The sequence below is a fragment of the Pelobates fuscus genome, chromosome 10 (assembly GCF_036172605.1).
Source record: "Pelobates fuscus isolate aPelFus1 chromosome 10, aPelFus1.pri, whole genome shotgun sequence".
Lineage (NCBI taxonomy): Eukaryota > Metazoa > Chordata > Amphibia > Anura > Pelobatidae > Pelobates > Pelobates fuscus.
In genome coordinates this window covers 73,380,759-73,402,446 of record NC_086326.1, presented here as the reverse complement: position 1 = coordinate 73,402,446, position 21,688 = coordinate 73,380,759, and the positions used below count along the sequence as shown (strand labels likewise).

Here is a 21,688-nt window from a genome sequence, read left to right as displayed (position 1 = left end):
GCATATGTTGTGAATAAATTGCTTAGAATCAGATAATGTGTCTATACTTCATGTTGTAGGGGACACAAACTGATGCAAGTATATACGGAGGTGGAAACGTGAAAACCTTAGTATTATCAGGACAGTAATGTGTTTTGACCAGAACGGATAGAATACCTAAGGATTTAAATGTCTATCCATGAACATTACTGCAAGGAAGTTGCTAATATATATATATTTTTTTTGTGTGCTTCAACAGTATTTAATGAAGGGTTCCCAGGTTAGGTTGCATCATATTCCTAATTAATGTATTTTAACATCCCTTCCTCACTGTTCCTTGTTCTTCCCACTGGTGCCTTCTGGATTTGTTTTGCAAGTAAATGGAAATTTTCACTTGAGAAGGCTGTTTCATGAGGATAGCTAACGGGCAAAATGGCAGCTGAGGCTGGCTGAACACTATAGTTGCCCCGACCACATCATCTCAATGAAGTGGTCTTGGTGCAGTGTCCCTGCCCCCCTGTCCTGCAATGCAAGACATTGCTGTTTTTTTTAAAACTGTGATGTTTACATTGAAGGATTAACCCCTTAAGCACTGAGCCAAATGTACACGTTGTGACCAAAACGTAAACAAAACCTGGCATTTGCGCTATATGTCTGTCCAACCGTAATTCACCTCTTTCATATTCAATGCACCCCCCTTATTATATATAATTTTATTCAGGGGAAACAGGGCTTTCATTTAATATCAAATATTTAGCTATGAAACATAATTTAACCCCTTAACGCCGTTACGGCGTTCTATGCCGTCGCGGCTTTAAAGGGCTTTAAAGCCGTTGCGGCGGCATAGAACGCCGTAACGGCTTGCAGCCCTGGAGGTGCGGCGGTACTCACCTCCGCCGCGATCCTCTTCTGGGGGGCTGCCTGAGAGCCCAGACAGCCCCCCTCCGGCAAATGAGGCCCCCGGGGGCCATGTGATCGCTCTCAAAGAGCGATCACATGGCCCCCTATAGCTGGCTATGGATCTGCCAGCAGGGGGACTGTCTAAAATATTAGACATTCCCCTTGCTGGTAGGTAGTGTAAAAAATAAATATTAAAATGTTATAAAATAAATTAAATGCCTTTTTATATATATAATATATGTGTATATGTGTGTATATATATATATATATATATATATATATATATATATATATATATATTAATATTAAAATACACTTAGAATGACGTTACATATATATAATATGTATATATTATATATATATATATAAAAAAAAAAAAAAATAATCTTGCACTCCACCTGATCCGTAGTCCAATGCCCGGTGCTTGTCAGCCAAAATACAACGAAAGATTCAAAGATAGCACTCCAGGGACTTGATAAAATGTAACTTTTATTTTTCTCACTAAAACATCAAAGGTGTCAACGTTTCAGCTTGATCCCCTCAAGCTCTCGTCAGGACATTTTTTTTTTTTTTTTTTTATATATATATATATATGTGTATGTATGTATGTATGTATGTATGTATAATTACAATAATAAATAAATAAAATATTGAAACAAAATTTAAAATAAATTATATATTCATATGTAATTTCATTCTAACTGTATTTTGTTATTAATATATATATATATGAAACAGAATACACTTAGAATGACATTCTATATATAGCTATCTATATATAAAATACAAATAACCGCAAATATATATATATATATATATATATATATATATATATATATATATGATTACATAAAAGATTACATTAGTATACACGTAGAATTTAAATACCTATAAATGCATGTATATTTAAGTATTTTTTTAACATAATTATGTCATTTGATTAATTAAAATTTGATTGACATACCTGACAACACAGGGAGAAAGTGCAGAGAATTTAATTCACAAGCACTATATTTGACCCTGTAACTCTCCAAGACACCCTAAAACCTGTACATAGGGGGTACTGTTTTACTCGGGAGACTTCGCTGAACTCAAATATTAGTGTTTAAAACTGGTAAATTGTATTACAACGATGATATTTTAAGTAAAAGTGAAGTTTTTTGCATTTTTTACAAACGGCACTTTTATTGACTATATTATTGTTGTAATATGTTTTACTGTTTTTTTTTTTTTTTTTTATTCTTTATTCCTTTACTTTTTTTTTTTTTTTTAATTCTTTATTTTGGTTGTGCAGGTGGTTACAGTATTTCAATAAGCGCCACAACAGCGTGTTTCAGTTTTCGTACAAGTTAAACAGTGGCATGATAGTTTGCACATTTTTTTTTTTTTTTTTTTTTAAATAACATGCTTAACTAAACAGTTGTCACCTAAGCTATGGTAGAGATTGCATGAACACGTTTAAAACAGAGCAGTAACTGGCTACAAAGTACAGAATAGTGCTTAAGCTATGAATGTTGAGGTTATAGGAATAACAGTATATGCAATAAGGGATATAATATACAATATGTGTAGGCATAGCTTGGTAGATTGGTAGCTATTAGCAGTACCTCATTATTTGTATGTTTTAGTAAAACAACGTTAAACAGTGGCGGTAATGCGCTTGAGAAACACCAGATAATCACAATAAACTTCTTGTGAGGCTGTATTTACTTGAGTATGTACCGTGAATGACCGTATGAGTCTATCTTGCTGTGCCCTACTGTTGTGAGGCAAAGTTCGTTGCAGCTGCAGGGACGTGGTGGCGTGGCAGTAGGCCATCCAGCAATGGGGTAGTAAGAGTCATCCTATGCCTCTAGGTGGCAGGGGTGAGGCTTTAGCCGGTGTGTTCCATAGGCCTCCGCACCAGGGCGCCAAGAATCTATCTCCAACTTTGTAATGTGTAGAGGCCTCCTGTACCGTCGCTTGATATGCTGCTCCTGTCCCAGGTGGCCGCATGGTGGTCAGCCGGTCAGTGGTACACTGGGGTGCGTCGCTGGGGCTTTGGAGTTGTCCGGCGTTCACCTTGCCGCTTGTGTGTAGGTAGGTGCGTGTGCTCAAGTTGGTGCGGTCCGTCTCTCTCCTGTTTGCTTGTCGGAGCTTGTTTGGACGGGCGCCTGCTTGGAATGCCTGCAGGGGGGCGCCATAATGGCGGCGGCGGGTCAGTGGTCGGATCCACATGGCCACTGCTCGTGCTGCTTGTTGGTTGGACATACCCCTGCTGCCCTGCAGCTCATAGAAGGCCGAGCAGAGCCTGTCGAGGGCCTCCAGGGAGGAGGGCTGTATACAGGTAGTCGTGGCTCCCCTCTGTTAACTGTGGCGGGCGGCCATCTTAGATGTGCTTCACCTGACTCGTGCTTCTCTTGTTTATGTGTGCCCTAGGGCTGGTCAGCTTGCCTGGTCTGTCCGTCCAGGAGGACCGGGATATCCCCCACCGGTCCAAAGGGGGGGGAGGATTGGAGACCACCTTCGTTGCTGAGGGGATCCGGTGTCGGAGAGAGCGGCCGCCTCTCCCAGGCCCCAGCTTCTGTAGGCCGCGTGTGCTGCTCTGCTTGTTGAGCTCCTACTGGCTTCAGAAAAAGATTTGCTGTAGTCGGAGGTGCACCCCTAACTTGGGTATTGCACCCCGGTGGGTCTTTGGGCTGTTAAGCCCTTGAAAACGCTGTTTTTCCTGCCCGTGGAGCAGGAGCTCGTGTCCCCTGCTGCTGCTTAGGCCGACGGCCAGGCTCCGCCCATGTTTTACTGTTTTAAAACACTAATATTTGTGTTTAGTGAAATCTCCCAAGAATAACAGTACCCCCCATGTACAGGTTTTATGGTGTTTTGGAAAGTGAGAGAGTCACATATAAGGCTTGCGTTTCATTTTTTTGACATTGGAATTTGCCAGATTAGTTATGTTGCCTTTGAGACCGTATGGTAGCCCAGGAATAAGAATTACCCCCATGATGGCACACCATTTGCAAAAGTAGACAACCCAAGGTATTGCAAATGGGGTATGTCCAGTAATTTTTAGTAGCCACTTAGTCACAAACACTGGCCAAATATTATTTTTTTGCTTTTTTCACACAAAAACAAATATGAACGCTAACTTTGGCCAGTGTTTGTGACTAAGTTACTAAAAAAGGCTAAACATACCCCACGTTCAATACCTTGGGTTGTCTACTTTTTCAAATGGTATGCCATTATGGGGGTAATTCTCATTCCTGGGCTACCACACCGTCTCAAAGGTAACATTACTAATCTGGCAAATTTCAATTTGAAAATGGAACGTTCTATATTTGACCCTGTAACTTTCCAAAACACCATAAAACCTGTTAATGGGGGGTACTGTTCTACTCGTGAGACATCGCTGATTACAAATATGTGCATTTTTTTGCAGTAAAACCAAACAGTATTATGACATTTACAGCTAAAATGTGAAGCGGAACTACAAATTTAAAAAAAATTTACATTTCTCACAGTTTTTTTTAATTTTATTCATAATAAATTATGTTTCATATATGAATATTTTATATGAAATTAAAGCCCTGTTTCTCCTGAACAAAATGATATATAATAAGTGTGGGTGCATATAATATGAAAGAGGGGAACTACGGGTGAATAGACATATAGCGCAAATTCCAGTTTTTGTTTACGTTTTGTTTTGATCAGAACGTGTACTATTGACTCCGTCCTGAAGGGGTTAATATGAAAAAAATATGGGAGAAAATAAGAAATGTTATTTTTTTTTAGTTCTACATGACATTTCAACTTTCAATGTTATAATACTGTTTGCTTTTACTGCAATAAAATACACATATTTGTATTCAGCAAACTCTCACGTGTAAAACAGTACCCCCTATGTACAGGTTTTATGGTTTTTGGGAAGTTACAGGGTCAAATATAGCGTGTTACATTTGAAATTGAAATTCGCCAGATTGGTTACGTTGCCTTTGAGACTGTATAGTAGCCCAGGAAATAAATTTACACCCATAATGGCATACCATTTGCATTAGTAGACAACCAAAGGTATTGCAAATGGGGTATGTCCAGTCTTTTTTAGTAGCCATTTGGTCACAAACACTGGCCAAAGGCAACGTAAGCAATCTGGCAAATTTTAATGTGAAAAAAAATGAAACACAAGCCTTATATTTGACGCTGTAACTTTTGAAAACACCATAAAACCTGTACATGAGGGGTACTGTTGTACTCGGGAGACTTCGCTGAACACAAATATTTGTGTTTCAAAACAGTAAAGTATCACAGCAATAATATCGTCCGTGTAAGTGCTGTTTGTGCGTGAAAAATGCAAAAAAAGTCACTTTTACTGGCGATATCACCGTTGTAATACATTTTACTGTTTTGAAACACTAATATTTGTGTTCAGCGAAGTCTCCCGAGTAAAACAGTACCCCCCATGTACAGGTTTTATGGTGTCTTGGAAAGTTATAGGGTTAAATATAGTGCTAGTAAATTAAATTCCCTATACTTTCGGCATGGGTTATCAGGCAGGTCCCGCTAATTGTAATTAATTAGGATACCTAATTATGTAAAAATATTACATAAATATATATGTAGAATTAATATATATCTATATCTATATCTATATCTATATCTATATCTATATCTATATCTATATCTATATCTATATCTATATCTATATCTATATCTCTATATTGATTATACAATACCTAACTATTTTTCACTCCAGCTTTCCTCTTAGTAATGCCCAGTGCTAGGCTGCACAATAAATAGATGAACGAAAAAAGCCAGCACTCTGGGTCTTGTAAAAACTTCTTAGATTTATTCCAGCAATAAGTCAACGTTTCAGTTCATACAAGAACCTTCCTCAGGACATAAATTAACATTCACAATATTGACTGTATATAAGAGAAATAACTCACTCACCCAGACCTCGATCACCTGTGTGCCGGTGTGTACCGATCGCCACTGTGCATGCGCGACTTGGCTCCGCCCCCAATTGACATAATTTTCGGGTGCCGTGTGTCCAATCACCTGTGTAACTACCTCCAATGCCCATGCGCGGTTAGGCTCCGCCCCAAGCGTCATTGCTACCGGGTATGGAGACTCTGTATCCATGGTGACCCTTGTAAATAAACCATCACCGTGTGAATAAAGACAGATGAATGAATGTGCATAGTGTGTATTCTATTAACAATATTTTTATCCTTCATCATAAGGCTATATATCAATTGCAAATAGTGCATGAAGATTTAGCAAATCACTGGGTTAAATTCCCTAGTATATAAAATATTATTGATTAAAATATTATTAATTAAAGTGACAGTGCATCTCATAGAAAGTGTCAGTGCCAAGGTGAAAAACATTTTTGTGAGAAAAATCTGTGGAAAAAAAAGTGCCCAATGTCTGCCAATAATCAGACAACTAGTTGCAACCAAGATGCATTATTACACTATATTAATATGTCACAACTATACATTTAAAGTGCATAAAAATATCTGTACATAAAAAAAACTTTTTTTAGGAAATGTCAACATAAATTTTATGTTAAAGAAACAAACGTTACTTGAGCCAAATTGTGTTCCTAAATGGGAGAGAAAGCGTGCACATATTATTATTATTATTATTATTATTATTATTATTATTATTATTATTATTATTATTATGTTCTAGGTCTGGAAGAATAAACATAAGAAACAGAATAAAAAAAGAATTATTTGCAGGGACCATTTCAATGGACTACAATTTCCATGAAGATCCAAAGCATATTCCTATATTAAATGAAAATCCAAATAGCTCTCTTATTGTACATTCTATCCTTTAGATTTATTTTTCTTTGCCCCCATATAAACGAGCAATTTGAATCAAAATCATATATTATATTATTCTCAATCACGGGGTATACTTTAGACCACTGTACCTCTAATGAGGACAAAGGATATTGCTATAAGGATACAGAAAGTCATAACAAAAAACTAATTGTTAAAAACTGGAATATTAGAAATTTTTTTTACAACCTAGGTTTATCCCATTAGGGATCTATATAAATTGACTTATATGCCATTTATATAGATCCCTAATGAGATATAAGCCTAGATAACTTTTTAATTATTTTTTTAATTTTATTTTTTTAAGTATTTACATATTTTTTTTATATTTTATTTATATATATATATATATATATATATATATATACACTTAGTATATATTTTTTTTTTTTTACACTGATTGATTAATTTAAATTTATTTCCAGCCAGCAAGGGACTACCTGTCATTGCAGGCAGTCCCCCTGCTGGCAATGCCTGAGCCAGCTAACCCGGCCATGTGATTTGTGAGGTCCTCGCAAGGACCTCACTCTCACATGGCAGGGGGGGCTGCTGGAGGGTGGACGTGCCACGGGGGGCTCCCTGGGAGTCCCCCCAACCGCGATCGCTGGTGTGGGATCGCCGGCGACCGGGTAAGTAAGAAAAAAACGGAGGGCGTACAATTACGCCCGGCGGCGTTTAGAGCTGCTTAAAATAGGGCGTAATTGTACGCCCTCCGGTCTTAAGGGGTTAAAGAAACACTATAGGGTCGAGAACACAAACGTATTCATGACCATATAGTGTTAAAAACACCATCTAGCCCCCCTGTTCCCTCTTTCCCCCTATATGTAGTAAAAAACTCACATTTTTTTCCAGTCTGCTGGTGCTGGCTCTTCCCCTGATCTGCCTGCTTAGCTGACATCATCAGTAGTGTTGATCAGAGACCATCTCAATGTTGGATTGGCTGAGACTGTCAAGGTGGCAAATAAGGGGCAGAACCAGCACAAGCCAAACACAGCCCTGACCAATCGCCATCTCCTCATAAAAATGCTTTGAATCAATACAGCTCTATGAGGAATGTCCAGTGTCTCCATGCAGAGGGTGGAGACACTGAATGTCCAGCATTGCTCCAGGAAGCACCTCTAGCAGTAATCTGATGAGTGGCCAGTGGAGGTATCTCTAGGCTGCAATGTAAACACTGCCTTTTCTCTGAAAAGACAGTGTTTACTGAAAAAAGCCTGAAGGGAATGATTATACACATCAGAACAAATGCAATAAGCTGTAGTTATTCTGTTGACTATAGTGTCCCTTTAACCCCTTAAGGACCAAACTTCTGGAATAAAAGGGAATCATGACATGTCACACATGTCGTGTGTCCTTAAGGGGTTAAGTTCACCCCTAGTAGCTGACTAAAAAATGGTCACGTGAAGTAGAAGCCCCATGGGGAAGAATTGATTACATGCTTTCCCATGAGGAAAGTTTAAATGTGCTCCTGTCACACTCCGTGTATGTGCGTTAGGTCTCTAGTTCTCCCCTACAAAGGGCATTGGATTAGTCCATGCTAGAGGAGGCAATTCTTTCTTTGTGATGTTGCAGGAGGTGAAGAGGTAAGCAAGTGAAGTAACACCTTAATTTTGTATCTAATTCTATTGCAAAATGGGGTTGGAGACCTATTTAGAGCTAGGGAAAGGGACACTGTAGTATTAGGAATACAGGTTTGTGTAACTAAAGCTTACAGTGTTTCTTTAATGGGCTAAAGATAACTAATAAAGGTGTACGTGTAATGATTGTGTTAGGGGACTAATTAGGTTTCAAACAATCTTTAGTACCATCCACACAGGAGTCAAAACACCTGCCTCTGCTTTTTGAAAGAAACAAATGTTGAGGAAAATTTAGACATTTCTATGTAAGAGTGCCTCTTAGCTTTTCTGTAATTGCTATTACAGTCAGCATGGTGAATGGGTAAGTATGTAGGATGTAATAGATGTGTACATTGATTTGGGCTCACAGCATCAATCCTGATATTCTTAAGATGATGTTGAAAAAAATAAGTACTAACACAGCCTAATGAAGATTTGTAGTTCATAAATATTGTAGTCTTTCAAATTAATAAAGCGCTAGGGACTTCCCAATGTACATTCGTGGATTTAGTTAATAAACATTTATCAGCAATGTTTTTTAGAAAGGTCCCTTACAACTTTACGTAGTGTTTATGCCACGGCTTAAAATGTCAAGCTCTGTTACTAGCCTGGTGTTAAAACCTGGAGGGTGCGTTGAAAACCCACCAGGGGTGAAATCGATCTAACTTGAATAAAAAAATATCCTACCTGACTGTCGATGAAACAGACAGGGAGGTTTCCTTCCATTCCATTAAAGGATCACTATAGGGTCAGGAACACAAACATGTATTCCTGACCCTATAGTGTTAACACCACCATCTAGCCCCCCTGTGCCCTTCATGCCTCCATAAATATAGTAGAAATCTTACTGTATTCAAGCCTGAAGCTGGAACTCTGCATGCTGTTAGACTCAGAAAAACAAGCACTCTGCTGACCTCATCAGAAGTGGTGGCCTGATCCAATCACAATGCTTCCCCATAGGATTGGCTGAGACTGACAAGGAGGCAGATCAAGAGCAGAGCCAGCACAATTCAAACACCGCCCTGGCCAATCAGCATCTCCTCACATAGATGAATTGAATCAATGAATCTCTATGAGGAAAGTTCAGTGTCTGCATACAGAAGGAGGAGATACTGAATGTTTGGATGCTTTTTAGGCAGCCATGACCCAGGAAGGATCTCTAACAGTCATCTAAGGAGTGGCCAGTGAAGTTATCACTAGGCTGTAATGTAAACACTGCATTTTCTCTGAAAAGACCTGGCTGCATCCTCCTCCAGTTCCTGTGTCCTCTCTCTGGCTGACTTCCTCACTGCATGCACGTCTCTGAATTGGAGGCTTCTCAATGTGTAGCTTCTGATCGGTAATTTTCACCAGCAAAGAATGAAAGTCTGGGCCAGGCAATTCTAAAGGCAGCAGTCAGCAAAAGATGCATGCATGTTTTCGTTGGGAATCTGTCAACTAAACAGTGATTTTTTTTTTTTCCCTCGTGGAGTATTCCTCTTAATATTCTTTTTTAGTTACTGTATTAACTGCAAGATTAATGACTGCTTTTTGACACGTTTGTACAACTGTTTGCCAGCATTGCTCTAAAAGAGAGAACAACCGGTTTTCTTGCAATAATAATGCTCAGCCTCCTTCAGTTATTTATAAAACAGAAAAATGAAAACCCATACACCGGTTTACTGTACTATATCTCATTTCTGCCAGATCTTCTGACAGTTTGCAGGTTATATCAGTGGGACATGTGTAGCAGCTGGATAGCATTTGTGTTCCGTTTTAATCAATAAGGTGTTAAGTGCCATGCAATTACCATCTTAAAGATAGATAGATTTAAAGTCTGTGCCAAGAAATACAGAAATCACACGTTTTCTCATTAAGTAGTCTCTGTTGGCGCTGCCTGCGCATGTGATCAGTTTTCTATGCTTCTCAATGAGCTATCGCGGTGTTCCTACCATTTCCTTTAGCTCTGCAGAGCTAACGGAATTGGAAGAAAACTTTCCTGGCTGTCCATCTGAAGCCATGGACGTGTTTCTCCTCCTCCCCCTCTCCACTGAAACCAACACCTTTTTTTTTTTAAATCACAAATATGACTAATCCAGACACAAAGTACTTCAGCAAGCTGGAGTGTTCCTTTAAGATCTTTCCACCTGAAAATTTGCATATTTGCTGTTGTGAGTGCCCAAATATAGTTCTCCCTGTGCCTAGTCTGAAATAAATGGCTCCTTTTCATGTCTTGAGTAGATTTTGCGGCTGTTTAATCCAGTAACTAAGTGACTGACCCACTTAATGTCTCCATTACATTTATAAATACCAGACAAGTTCACCAGGCAGCAATTAGCAACTCCCATTATAGGCCAAGGTTGCTGAGCTGCTTGATATGCCTTACAATGCATTTATTTTTATTGTTTATATGTCTCCATCTAACCAAGAGTGCACAACATGTTTTACATTTCTAGTTTGTTTTGTTTTGGGGGTTTTCTAGCCCTGCATGAGCAGGTAGCTGCTGAATGTAGTTGTCCAAAGTTCCATGGTTCAAAGTTATATGTAGGCATTTATTAACCACAAGTAGCACCTTACCCAATGGATAATTTGTATCCCATAATAATGTAGGGGGTCACATTTCCTGCTCACATATTGGAGAAGACTTTCAACTGCATGTTCTGTGTTGCCAGTTAACACTAATGTTTTGTGTATAGGAATGGACCTATTAATTTACATTAAGAAATAATATTTATAAAAAAACTTTTTCATATACATATATTTTAATACTAGACTATATATGCCAATCCTTAAAAGGTTGTTAGTAAAATAAGGTAGATATAAACTGATAACCTGTTTTTCTAGTATTTATTTTCTAGCTTGACTTTCATCTGCACTTAGGTAATCTTAAAGGAACAGGCCTAGCTCTTTGAGCTAAAAAAAACAATAGTAATAAACAGAAATTGACCAAGGTTTTTTTTTAAATATCAAAAACCTTTTATCACAACACATGTTAAAGACATTATTGATCCTATAGTGTTGAAAACATTATCTAGACCCCTTGCTCCCCTAAATGTAGTTAAATAGTACTGATCTGCCCCCAGAAGTGACGATCTCAGCCTATCACAATGCTTTCACATTGGAAAGCATTGGATTCGCTGAGATTGTCAATTCTGATGATCTCAGCCAAGGAGGTGTGCTGAGGCAGAACCATATGCTACCCTGGCCAATCAGCATCTCCTCATAGAGATGCATCGAATCCAGAAAAGTTGTGTCTCCATGCAGAGGGTTGAGATACTGAATGTCAGTGATGCACACTGTGCAGCACTGCCCCAGGAAGCACTTCTAGTAGCATCTGAGAAATGGACACTGGAGGTGTTACTGGGCTGTAATGTAGACACTGCCTTTTCTCTAAAAAGACAGTGTTTGCTGCAAAAACCCTTTAGTGACTGACTACATTAAGCTGTACTTGTTCTTGTGACTATATTGTCCCTTTAAGTAATAATTCTTAAAATAAAAACTGAACATTTGCAGTACATTATATTTTGGCTTGATAAGTTGCATATGAAGACCTGACAATCTGAGATCTAACCTTGATACCCAGACAAACAGGCTCCATTTTGTTTAAAAAACATAAAGTACCGAGGAGGGGCGGAGCTTGAGCGCCGAAGTGAATGGTCGCATGTGCCTGTAGCTCCGAGCTTCACCCGGGGAAATCAACGACTGGCCCACACCCTCTCACCCTCCAATCGGCAGGAAAGGTCCCCGAGATTACATGGGACGAAAAACAAGAAAAACGATACCGGGCAAGCCCACCCCAGGGCTAATGATCGGAGAAATGTGGCGGCAAGCAAGCTACGCAAGCGGGCCCAACATGGCGGCTCTCCATGGCGGCTGCTCAGACTTTTTGGAGGAGCTATCTGAGGATGCAGATGACGAACACCTACCTGCTCCTGCCCCAACACAAACGCCTAAACGCAGCAAAAAGGGCGCAGATTCTGAGCTGGTCACCACGGCGATCCTCAAGACGCTATTGGCAGACCTGCAGAGAAACATCCTAGCTGAAAACGAGCTACAGGCCGCATCGGCACACTGGAGGGATCCACACAAGCTCACACACAGAGCATTGCCACGCTACAACAGGCAGTGCACAGCCTACAACTACAGACCCAGAAGCAAGATAGCCGCTTCGCAGCACAAGAGGACTCCAGACGGAGACACAACCTGAAAATCAGAGGGGTCTCAGAGGCAGTGCCGGAGACCGAGCTGCCACAAGTCATGAAACGCCTACGAACAACCATCCTACCGACCAGGCAAGCCAAAGAGATCAACCCTGCAGACCTCTTTCGGATCCCCAAGCCTGCAAGCGCACCAGCCACAGCCTCAAGGGACGTCATACTTGCGTTCCGAAATGGCCAAGACAAAGCTGCAGTACTCGCAGCCCTGCGAGGGAAAACGCCTCTCCAATTTGAATCCATGGAGCTGACGTTCTTAGCGGATTTATCCAGTGGCACCCTAGCCTGGCGTCGGTCACTCCGACCGCTAACCACCCTGCTTCAATGCCACAAGATCGGGTACCGCTGGCGACTCCCCCGAGCACTCCTAATTCAACAGGGGGCAGACACACACCAACTCCACGACATCCAGGATGCCGCAGCCCTGCTAAAGACTCTGGGCCTACCGCAGGACTCACTCTCACAGGATTTTCTTTAGTACATGCGCTCTCTTTTCTATCTTGTATATTTTATCAAAATTACGTCTAACTTTTGATACACCTAATACCACTGACATGTTGTGTAATGTTATATAAGCGATCTGTAGTAGCCTGGCCTAACTGAACCATACTACAGCAAACACGGCACGTCTTAACTCGGCCTGTTTTTAATTTAGCTTGTTTTATCAAAATTACATTTAATTTTTGATACGCCTAATTACACTGGCATGTTGTGTTATGTTATATAAGCGATCTATATTAGCCTGGCCTAGCCAAACCATACCACGACACACACAGTATGTCTTAACTCAGCCTGTGGTTAGAATAGCATGTTAAATCAAACTCAAGTCTCACTCTCAACATAATTAAAATGTGCAGTTCTCAACTAGCCCACACTAGAGCAACACACCCTGTATAAACCTTGCACGCAGGCCAACTGTGACCACGCAGCACAGCGCATTACCACACTACAACTGTTTTAGCATCACTAATGTATCTAGCCTAGCAATGATAAGCGTTGAGTTTTGTTCCCTTTTTTCTTTTCTTCACTCTGTATTAATGTATTAACTCTGTATTAAATAAGTAAAAATAAAGACATGCTGATTGACAAATGTAAACATTACTCACAGCTATGCTTACATTTGACATCAAGACAATTACAGTAAGCTGTAGCGACTAGGTAAGAATCTCACGAGTGAATTTAGAATTTCTAAGATTCTACTAACATGTAAATATGCTGAGCAATAAACTTTGTTTGTCAGATGGTCTCAACACCACAGCATGAATCAGGCATTTTGCACAATGCGTACTTTTATTTTTTTAAACCCCCCCCCCCTCATTAATATACATTGATTAACAATATATATTTTTTTTTTAATTCTTTATTTTATTTGTGCATGGTTTGACAATGAGCATGCAGAGCCACGACAGCTGCTGCAAGCAGTTTCAGAACATCACAAAACGTGGCAGATTAAACAGCAGTTTTCTATTTTCATCTTGAAATTAACGAGCTATAAGACAGTAGTGGATTATGATAAACACGCTAGGCTATGTGCGTACATATTAAAGTCGTTGTCGCTTGGTGTGACAGTGTGGTGTGTTACGATGCTCGACGTGTCAGGTAAGCTGTTTAAAGCTAGGACCACATTGCAAGTGGACATTCTCGCTATGTTGTTGTATGACATGCTGCAGTGTGGTTGCGTTGTGCTGGTTGTGCGTTGCCTGTAGGGTAGCAATAATTATACGGGTGTGTGCATATGAGTGTCATACGGTTATTACACAAGATAATATACAATACATGTCACAGAAGAAATCAAAGCAGGTCGCTGTAGTAGATCTGTCACCCTGATGTATCATGGAGGTTTCCCATGTTTCTGCCGTGAGACAGGGCTGACTTCATAGTGTTTCCGAGTCCAGACAAACCGGAGGAGTGAAATGGTTAACCGATACCTGCTCTGCTAGTACTCAGTGTCAGGTTGCAATCGTCCGTCAGAGCAGGTATCCAGGCATAGTCCATCCGCGTTGTCCTTTGAGTTCCTTGCCGTGTTCCCTTGCTGTGGGACTTGCCAATGTCGGTTGTCTGGAGGCTAGAGTCAGGTCTAGTCGGGAGCTCGGCCTCGGTCCCATGTGTTTGCTGTTTTCGGGGTGTTGCATGTTGAGTGGCAGTATGGTGCAAGGTGGTTCTTCGTGCAGGCGTAGCTCGCTCGGTGGCTGGTTCTGACATCCCATGTGGAAGTTGTCATGGGACGATGTTTCTTCCCCCCGGTGCGTTCTCCTTACTACGCTCTTTGGGGTCTCTTGTGCCACTCAGCTTCGGCATGTGTGGCTGCTGGAGTAGGGTTGTTCGCCCCTTTTTTGTTACAGGGCCAGGGTGTTGGGGTTCCGTTGTCTCCCATGAGCGTGGAGATGGTGCAGGTCTCCTTCCCGCCACCCGCGCACATGGCGCCCGCCATCTTGGTAGCCGTTCTCAGGCCTCCAGCTCCCTCAGCGTTATCCTGAGAGGGGCCTCCGGGTGAGGACCGGGATAATCCCCGCCGGTCCAAGGGGGGAGGAGGGGGTCCGGATCCACCTGCAGGTGCGCCTCGAGCTGGGAACCGTGGTGCAGGATAGTGGGGCAGCGGCCGTCTGCCCCACTCACCGCTGGAGAAGGCCCCGTTCGTGGCGACGAGAGTATCTCCTCCCGGGGACTGTAGCTCTCTGAGCCAGCCTCTCCCGGTGTCCAGCAGTCCCTGTGTTCTGGGCACCATCGCTGACGGTCTGATTGTGTATAATAAGGCATTATTGTAAAGCATTAATGTCGGTGGTTTGCAGGAGCTGCTCTTGTGTGCGACCGTCCAGCTCGGTGGTCCGGCCCCGCCCCTGATTAACAATATTAAGGCAGGTCGTCAATCAGTGTTGCTGATAATGATTAAAAACCTATTTCAATAACTATTTGTAATACTACTCAAACTTCATAATGGAACCCTATATCCATGATAGTATGTATCAAACAGGACTATTCAGTAAAGTGTTATTTGTCAGAAATTTTAAATCAAAATGGTTGAACTGAAATATAATTGATTTATGAAAATGTTCCTTTTCAGCTTTTGTGGCTTAAATGTTAAAATCCCCTTTGAAGTCTCAGCCATTCACACTTTGGTGGATAATAGTGATATTCTGTTTGTCATGCTTTCAAGACTGTGGCCTGACAAATTGAAAGAAGTACAGTTTACGTTCTTTCCCTTTGCCCATTGATTGCAGAGAACATGCTTTCACCAGAACCACTACAGTTTAATGGCAATAATAATAATAATGTAGTGGTTCTGGTGTCTGAAAATACAGTGTTTACAGTGCGAACACTGCAGGGACATGCTACAGAGAAAAGGCTGTGTTAACATTACTGTCTGGAAGCAGTCACTCAGACGGCCCCTAGAGTTGCTTCATGGTCACAGTGTACAGCACTGGCATTTGGTGTCTCCATGCTCTGCGTGGAGGCTCTGAACGTTCCCCATAAAGATGTACTGATTCAATGCATCTCTATAATGAGATGATGATTGGCGAGGCATGGCATTTTGCCATGCATGTGCAGTAGTCTCCCAATTATTTCCTATTGGATTGGCTGAAATCTACAAAATGTATATTTTTAGCCATGCAGGCAGTGCCAGCAAAGAAAAGCTAAATAAAAGCACCTTTCATCTCCAGAGAGACGGGGCCAGGGACCTAATGCTGCATTCTGACACTATATTGTCAGGAATATATGTTTATATTCCTGACATGATGGTGTTCATTTTAAAGACAGAATTTAACACTGCAAGTAGCGTAGTCAAGGTCACAGATCCAGACATTTTGTTCTTGGCAAACACTTTTATAAAGAATTTGTTTGCTCAGTTTTCAGCAAGATAATCAGAGATCACACTTGGTGGATATTAAATTAAGAGAAGATACATGGCAAGTGCTTAGAGATGGGTTATTTATAGTTGATACATTTTGCAAGGACTTTCATATTTGAAATAAAAGCATTGACACAACAAAAATAGAAGTGACAGATTGTAGTGTAGGCATTGAAAGGTTAAATGAACACTCCAAACCACTGATTACTGATGATCTCCTGGGGTTTGAGTGGAGCTGTAGCGAGAAGATGACGTAAATATCCTATAAGGTGGTCTCGCAAGACCAACTCGGAAACCATATGAGGTCCTCAAGGACATTCTCTTGGAAGCAATCGCACCTCTAGCTGAACGGGCACCAGAGAGATATCAATCCCTGTTTTCTGTAACGTCCACTTAAGCCAACATGGGACTGGAAACCAAGAGAAAACGCGGGCAGGCTTTAATGGAGGTTGTCAACTGCACATATTCATGCAAGCAGGACACAGATCGGGACAAGTCTGGAAAGGATAACAGACAGATTTGATAGACGTTTATTGATAATGGGGCCAGAGTGACATCATATTCTGGAACCCGGCATCATTGCAGGGCACATAAGGGAGCAGAGAATGAAGATTACAACCCCAAATGTCTGGCTCTTTTTACAGCCAGCCGTCCACCTGCCCGCCACCATGGAGCTGACCATTCCCAAGTGCCAGGACAAAATTCATAGTATTTGTGGCAACCTGGCTCCTGGTATTTGTCAAGCCCTAGTTTGAGGAACATGACAAATTTCAAGGTGCTGGGTCAGGCTCCGCCCATGCAAATGGCTGTGCGCGCATTAGACCTCCCCATAGTAAAGCATTAAGGTCTGTGAGGACGTCCAGCGTCATATAACAGACCAAAAGTCCATTTGGATTCCGGAAGCCTTCTAGTTGCTGGTAGACAGCCGCTGAGGGCAGACTTAGTGCTGCAATGTAAACATTGCAATTCTGGTCCCCACTGGGGGGGGAAAGCCATCAAGCACTACTGTAACAACCTGCTCGGCTGCAGCAGCCCCTCGTGGCATGGGCAAAATGGCCGATGCTCAGACGGAGTCACTTGTGACACAATGGAAGGCTACGTTCCTAGCTGCTTTCAACAAGATCTGCACAGCTTTCTGACACCGGGTTGAATCCCGTAAAAAAGGGTTGCGCAACCGCATACACTGCATGATATACAGGTGCTCGCAGCAGATGTCCACACAGCCTGTCTAACCTCCGAACTGGACACCAGTTTGGCACACAGCCCCCACTTACCAGCACCTCTTGCAGCACAAATGAGCTATGCTGTGATCCAGACCGCACGCCTGGGCGGATGCCCATCTACTCCACCACCGCCCACGCACCTGGATTCCGATGAACCTAGGGGCCCACGACCCTGAACCTCGACGCAGACGGCTCAGGTCTGCTGTGAACCGCCACCCTCCTGAAGCCTGGTCCAAATTAGGACACGACTCTCCCACACCCTCTGGGGATCCTCACCCACTGTAAGCAGAACCAAAATCTAGGATAGCTCCAAGATCAAGCCCTGGACAGGAAGAGACTTGTGGCTCAAGCGCATCAAACAGTATGGCAGCCTGGGGCTAGTGGGGTACAGACGTGCGGGATTTGAGGCAATACTGCAGTCGGGGCAGCACACGTGAACTATCAGGGATGGACTAATTAACCTGTCTACTCGGTAACACCTTCCATGCCTCGGTTTATCCTCACTCTGCTGTATTATTTTAGGGCAGTTCTGTCTATAGTTATCTCTTCTTTGACACACAATTCTGCGGCTGACACCCGGTGGTAATCATATTTGTTATCTCATGGTTTTATTTAGCTTGATTCTCACAACCTAGTTATTTACTTTGACTATGCTTGTCATTATTTGTGGCAATCAGTATCAGTGCCTAGGAAATGCAATTGCTTTAACATAACCTCTTTCACCATCTCCCCTATGCACGGTATATATTTCTCATCATTATTTTTCCTGTTACAGCTCTTTTTTATATATATATATGTATGTGTATGTATGTGTATATGTATATGTATATGTGTGTATATATATGTATATGTATATGTATATATATGTATATATATGTATATGTGTGTATGACATTTTCCGACAATCTTGCTTTCAACCTTTTTTTTTTTAATTTAAAAATGTCACTGTTAGCCTGTTAACTAGCCTATGCACTGTAAAAATTCAAAAAAAAAAAATAAAATTTTTTTTTTAATGACACTACCATATCAATGTGTAATGAAGATCTAACATTTAAAAACAATAACACAGATGAAATCAAAAACAAATTAACTTTCCCTTTAATGCATGGTTTAGTGTTATTATTAGTTTTACATTTTTTTTTTTTTTTTTATAGCTGTAGGCATGTCCATCATTAGGAACAGCCTTTTAACTCATGTTCAGGAGTCTCCCTCAAACGAAAAGGTCTGTACTACAGCAGAGATTTTCCGAACAGTATCCTTCCAGGACAGGCGGCATTTACCCCAAAAAAAAATGTAGGGGGTGCAGCTTGGCAGCCAAGCTGAACAGACTCACTTCAGCCGAGCTCTGGACTAAATGGCCCTAAAAACGAGCAGAACGACTGCAAAAACTGCAAATTCTAAGCATTTCAACCCCATAGTCAGGGGTCTACTATCGAGACGATGTACTGCCGAGTCCAGGACAGAAAAAGGCGACCGCTTCCAGGGGATGCACCTGAGGCCTACCTGCGGCCTACTCAGAAAGCATGGGGGAGACGGACGATCCCTCAGCCGACTGCAGCCTATTGTAAGGGATATCTCCCCGGAACAATCTCTCTTTCCCCTCCTCCCCCCCTGCCGGTGAGGGATATCCCGGCAACCAAAGCAGGCAGATCAGGACAGAGGCACCGACCCCAGCTCACTTGCACTGCCGGACCGCCGACACACAGCATGGCGGACGCCACGTGGGTTTCAGCACCCGAGCCCTGTTTACCCCCACTGTCGAAACGGCTAGACTGCCTATTCAACGACTTTTGGGCAAAGATCGCCAGCCGCAGAGACACCTCGGCGAAAGCCCCACCGACACTAGGCACAAAGGATACTGCACGGAAGATGGCAATACCGGTGCAGACCCCGAGAGGGACCGGGATAGCGGGGAGAGGAAGGCGGAAAACCCGTCGAAAGTTCCAGGGCTCGACTCATAGACCACTGGTGAGTTGCCTCAACGGAGACGCTCTCCAGGGCTGCCCCCTCACCACCCCACTCTCCTGCGTAAAGCTCCTTCTAAGAACCAGCTCTGCACCAGCAGGCAGGACTCATCCCAGAAAAGCCCCCCTTCGGGTTTACATTATCACACAGGACTCCCTAACACTCTCCAACCTAACCCACCAGGAGACCCAGGGACAGTACGGGACCAACGCAGAGCTCAATGCTCAGGGACACTCGGCCACCTAACTCCCCCAAACGGTGGTTCCAACACCAGCATGACTCCAGGGTCACCAGGGAAAGTCCCACCAAACGGGCTCGCAAGCACACCGCCCCCCCCCCCCCCCTAACATCTGACATACTATCATGGGAATCAACTGCTGGGACTCTCCTCACTGGGCCAGCTACCTAATCCCATCAGGCGGGACTTGAACATTGGCTGACGGACACCGGGAACTGCCCAAATGTGAGGCATCAGGCCCAACACCAGGCTGCAATACTCGGCATACTCACATGCAAACGTTACCATGCCTATCACATGGAACCTCATGCAGACAAGATCCCTCTATTTGCATTTTCTGTTTTTCTCCTGCAAAGTGTTGCTACACCTTCATATAGTATACCAAACAGAGCCTGTACACATACAACAGACACATATGCAACACGAACATCTAGCTGCAGCACTCTCCTTTCAAAGGGTAGGCCACACACCTATGACTAAGCACAACCTTTATTAGCTTAAGCCCATATAGCCTAGCACAAACGCTACTGATCAATAATGACTCAAAGCTTGTTGTCCTCTATTCATATCAAAGGTGTGCTTACTCTCCATACAAAAGGTATGCCACACACCTACGACTCTAAGCATAACCATTATTCTCCCAAGCTCATGTAGCCTAGCACAAACACTACTGTCTACTAAGGTTTCCGTGCTTGTTGATCTCAAAACATATACAATGCGTAATTACTCTCCTCACAAAGGGAATGCCACACACCTGACTCTAAGCATAACCATGAACTCACACTACTGTCTACTAATGTTTCAAAGCTTGTTGTTCTCAATATGTATATATAAAAAAAAAAGTGCTGTTCACTCTGCCACGCATGTGAATACTAATGATAAGCCTGCATCTGCTGTCGTGGCTCTGTAGAAATGTATGTTATATTACCCTGTGCACATGAAAAATAAAGAATAAAAGAAAAAGAAATGTAAATGATTAGGACCACATTGACTCCTGAAGAATATATCCTTATGAAATACTGAAAAGTGACAGGTCTGCTTTAACAGGCCATGCAGACAAATTGTAGGATTGTTTTTCTTAATTTTTTTATTTTTTAATTTTTTTTATTATTCAAGGTTTTTATTGTTGTCATATAATAAGCATTAAACATCGATATAATGGTACACATAGCAGGTCACATAGCATCATTGGACAAGTCAGTGAAGTATACAGTTTTGTTGTAAACTACGGATGTACATGGTATGCATTGTAGGTTGTACAGTAAGCATTTTCAGCTATGTGGTGCATTTCCTTAGTACAGGTAGCCTGATGGGTGGGGTAGGTGTTAGGAGGCAGCCACTTGTCGTGGTCTCAGCGGCTTCTGTGTTGTTGGCGGTGTGTTGGTCGAGTTATGTCTTGGCAAGCCGAACACTGCGTTCGGAGGTGGGTGGAGGGGTTTGTGAACAGCAGGGAGACACACTCTTGGGTTCCCTGTTAGGTAGGTCTGTTCGAGGTCCGTTGGGCAGGGGGTGGGGGGCAGTTGTCAGGGAGTAGGTGCGTTTTGAGGTTGAGGGGTCCGTCAGTTAGTTTCGTCCTGTGTGTGTGATTATCACTGGTGTCTCATCGGTGGTAGTCGCTTCCCTTTGATGTCCTTGGGTTTTGACCGTTTGGGTATTGCGCGTCGGTGTGTTGTCCCTTGGGGGTGTCACCTATGTGTTTGGTGTCTGTCCAGGCCAGTTTAGTGCTCCGGTTAGCATCAGGGGTTTTTCAGTCGGGCAGATACTGCTCCGGGTCGTGAGGGTTGGGCGGTGTCTGATATTGTAATATTGTAATATAGTGGTATAGTGGTCTTGGGTATTGGGCGGCTGGGCAGTCTTGTTGGGGCGGTTCATCTCATGTCCGGTGTTTGCAGGCCGTGGGGG

General features: G+C 42.4%; 1 protein-coding gene across 3 annotated transcripts in view; it reads left to right on the top strand.

Annotated features, from left to right (window-relative positions):
- Positions 1 to 21,688, top strand: part of CCAR1 (cell division cycle and apoptosis regulator 1) — an 82,873-nt gene that overhangs the window by 1,614 nt on the left and 59,571 nt on the right. The gene's annotated exons all lie outside the window — the stretch shown is intronic.